The sequence below is a fragment of the Cajanus cajan genome, chromosome 3 (assembly GCF_000230855.2).
Source record: "Cajanus cajan strain Asha chromosome 3, NIPB_CcT2T_4, whole genome shotgun sequence".
Taxonomy (NCBI): Eukaryota; Viridiplantae; Streptophyta; class Magnoliopsida; order Fabales; family Fabaceae; genus Cajanus; species Cajanus cajan.
The window spans coordinates 8440819-8445558 of record NC_138519.1 but is presented as its reverse complement, the minus strand read 5'-3'; positions in this window follow the sequence as shown (position 1 = coordinate 8445558).

Genomic DNA, 4740 nt, shown 5'->3' with positions numbered 1-4740 from the left:
TTACATCGGACATAACAAATACGACGTAAATTTATGTCGGACATAACAAATCCGACGTAAAAAGTTGTAAAAAAATTAAAAAAAAAGAAAAATGACTACAAGCAGAACGGGCCGTTCTGCTTGGAAAACGACGCGTTCTCCTTGCAGAACGACTCGTTCTGCACGGAGAACGGGCCGTTCTCCAAGCAGAACGCCCTGTTCTGCATTCCGGACTTGGCTCTCCTCCTTATTTTCCTCTGCTGGTTTTTCGTCTGGCTTCTCTTCTCTGTTCTCCTCAGGCTTGGCTTCAGCCACTGGTTGTTCCTACTCAAAATATAAAAAGGAACACACATAATAAGTACAAGAACTAATTAATGTAGACCAAGTTATAACACTATCAGCAAGAAAAAAGGTTTCACCAAGAAATATCACCTGTTTTTGCTTCCTCACCCATTTGCCGTATGAATGGAGACTGAAATGTTAGAAAAATTATAAGGAAGGAAGGAGTATAGGAGGCAGAGGGATTTCAACGCGCGGGAGAAGAAGTTTTTAAAGTGTCTCCAAATCTCCAGCTGCTAGTGACCTTCTTTTAAGGGCAGTGATGTGCATTATTTACGTCGGACAAGGGGGGGTCCGACGTAAATTAGTTAGTTTTTATTTACGATAATGCCACCGCGTATTTATAACGTTGTATTTTGGGAGTTCTGACGTAAATGGGGTGACGTAAAATCCTATTTTTGTACTAGTGATCAACACTACTCAACATCATGCCTTAAGCATCTCAACACAACTACTCTTAACACTACACAACATACAACAGTCCTACCATTCAACAACTTTAAACTTTCAATAGGTTAACCATTAATATATATATATATATATATATATATATATATATATATATATATATATGTACACACACCATTATAGATCAATGTATAAAGCATAACAATCATACATCAACTTATATCATGTGATATGAACAATTCAATCTACTAATACATGTTCAGCAAAACAACAAGTTTTTCATTGAGCCACAACGCCATTCTTCCTACGCTCGAAGTCATTGAGGCATAGACCCTTTGGTTCACCCATGCTCGACATCAATCTACCCGCACTTGAAGTGGATGAAGCAAAGAGCCTTTGTGGCAACCATGCTTGGTGCAACAACACCTACGCTCGACCTCATTTTAGGTAAATAGCCTTTGCTTGACCCACCTTCAGCGTCACTATAATGGCATCCAACGTCATCTACGCAAAGAACTTAGTTTTGAACCACGTTTGACGCCACTCTATTAGGGCCCTGCTCTACTTTAAACCACGCCTAACGATACCAATTTTGTGCCTGATGAGAGTGAGATAAAGAGCCTTAATTTGGTTTGCATTATGCTTGACGCCTTGAAGTTGTGCTTAGTGTACTGGTAGTTTTTGAACTTGATAGAATCACGAATATGACCCTCTACACCTGAAACTTAGGAAAATCCAACATGCAAGGCATAATAATAAACTTAAGCACCTGAAACAACTCAAATTTAGTATAAAAACCAACATGTAACCATTCCATGTAAGGTTTACCAAATTCATCTCAACATGTTCAAGAACACCAACTCATACATCATGAGAATTTCACTTCTATCATCAATGCAACCATGAATTCAATAATAATATAAAAAAGGTAACACACAACTCCATAATTCATCAAGAATTCAAGTTCTGATTTCCTTTATCTCTAAATAAATTAAAAGAGAAGAAAATAGAAGAAGGAGATCCTCTTGGGAAACTTCGCACCACGATACCATGGACTCAGATTCTTAGGTCCACAAGTCTTGAATCACAACTATGCTACTTACAAATTCTAAGGGAAGGTTTCTATGACTCACTGAGGACTTAGAAGAAGAAGAGAAGTGATTCCAACTCTAGAGCTCTTTTCGTTTAACTTCTCTCTAAACTTTTTGAAGAAATGAACTAATGAAATTCACTTCCTAAAAAAAACTTTATATATCCTTGTTGGACTAGTTAACTGAATCTCTGCTCAGAGCAATCTCTAAACAACTAAAAACTTTTAAGAATTCTTAAATTTTAGAGTTTCTTAATAATTAATCAATAAATTGCAACATATATTTTAATAAAACAATAATATTTCATAAAATACACAGTGTTACATAAAAAAGTACATTCTAGATGGATTCTTTTTATAAATTATTTTAGGACATGAATGTGCTTGTAATTTTTGATAATCTTAAATAGACTTTATAATCAAATAAAAATATTAAAAATGTACACTTTCTTTTTAGCACACTCATTATTGTTAATTGAAAATTATTAGAAATTACATTTTTTTTTTGCTTTTTATTTAACGAGTCTCACTAATAGTTTTGCAGCTATTCTAAAAGTTTAATCAATAGTAAGTATATTAAAAGAAATGTATTAAAGTGTGTTACTAATTAAAACTTCTTATAGATTGGTTGTGCAAAGAATTAATCTATATAATACATATTAAATTTGTTTTCTATACAAACTGATATAGAATGTTAACACTTTTTGCACCTTTTGAAATTCCTGATAAGATTTTATAGAATGATTGTAGTAAAAATTAATCTAGCAAGTCACTTTCTGCATTGGTTCTTAGTATAATCAATCAAGATAAAATTCTTTATCTTTTTTCTTTTAGTAGTTCACTCTTATTTTCTCGGTCTAATTTCAAATCTTCATTCTCTAGTTCTAAGACATTTCGAGATATGAAAATAATGCACCTTATACGAATATGACTTCATGTTTTTCTCATTACATCTTTATATATTTATTTATATATTTATTAATTCTTCTGAATTATTGTGTCCCTCTTTCTGAATTTAAGACATCTATTATATGCATTTGCTCTTTTCTAAGATAATGTTCCTTTTGTTATCTCTTATAATCTTTTCAAACCCTAACTTTGTTATCTCTAGTAGGATATCTACATCAATAATAAATGCAGAACAAAAGAGAGTAGAAAACCAAATTAATTTGGAGGTAGAAAATGACGTTACTAGTATCTAATACAAGGGGTACGATCTAACCCTTTTACAAACTAATAACAATAATAATAAAAAAAATGACAAATACAAAGGGATGAAGAGCTAAATCAAACCTGAAAGGTGTGTTTGGATGAGAATTTTTACAAATTCAAGAAATTTTAAATTCTTGATATTTGAATTACTTTTATTTCAATTTCTATTATTCTTAAAATATTTTGTTTTTGGATAAGTCAATTCAAATTTTTCAAATTTTAAATTGTTAAGTTGGATATGATAATTTGATCCCTCCATGATAAAATTGGTTTTAAAAATATATTTATATGTTGAAAATTTTAAATTAAATTTTATAAAAATAAATATTATCTAACTTTTAATTATTTAATAATTTTAAAAATTAATATTAGATAATAATTAATAATCAATAATTTTTTTTTAAAATTTGAATATTCAATAATTTAAAAACATGAAGAGATAAGAGATAATATAAAATATATAAGTGAAATAAGAAAAAAAAATTATGAGAAATTTCAAATTCTTACTTTTTTTGAAGAATTTAAAATTCTACTATTTCAAGGAATTTCACAAATACTTGAATTTCAAGTTTTTTTATAAATTCTTCATCCAAATAGGGTATTTCACCTCAAAATTTAAAAATTTTCAAATAAATAAATTAATCTATTTAAATTCTCCATCCAAACACATCATAAGACTTGACCTTAATTACATACTATATTAGCACAAGTGCAAAATAGCATTTTACAACTGATTTTTACGTTGATTGTTTAATGATGTACAAAATGAAAGACATTTTTGTAGATTTTTTTACATTGACGCTAAATTAATCCATGCAAAAGGAGTATTATTATTATTATTTATTATTATTATTATTATTATTATTATTATTATTATTTTACATTAGTTATAATAAGAACAAATATAAAAATAACTTTTAAAACTTGTTCGTTTTCACCCTTTGCTCACTAAACAACATACTCAAACTCTCTATTACACTCTTCAATCACATTCCCAAATTTCACACCCTAAAATGAATATCTCTTCACCTCCTCCCATGAGTCTTTGGTAATGGTGACTCCTAGTACATTATAAATGGTAATAGAGTCAATAGTTTTGACTAGGTTATTGGTTAGACAAATATGATATAATCAACAGTAAATTTGGATATAAGACCGAAAGTCTTTTTAACAATTGTTTCATGTATGAAGAGTTTTTCTATTAATACAAAAGTTAGGAGATATATTTCCTTATTGTGAACTATAGTGGAGTGACAATAGAAATACTTAAAGTATGACTAAATTTTATGAATTAAAATAAGAATATGAATATCTATATTGATATATGAAGACTTTTAGATAATAAGAAAAAAATAAATTTATAAAAATTTAAGTTTAAAGTAAATAATATCTCAGGAAGAATAAGTATATGGGAACCTTGTCATAGTTTGATACAATGGTTTATGAGATGCGGAGAGATGAATTTGTGTAAGAGAGAATGATGATGGTGAAAGAAAAATGATCCAAAAGGGTTGCCTTTAGCAACATTGACAACACGTGCGAGAGGCTTGCAACCGCAGATAGGCTAATTGTTATGGTAACGTCACACTGTAATCACACGATCTATGGTGATCTTCGGTTTATTTATCATTTGTTATCATTTTTTCCATATTTGTGGTTTGTTTGTTTTTGTTGGGTTAGAACTTCGATTGCAGAAGAATGACGACGACTAC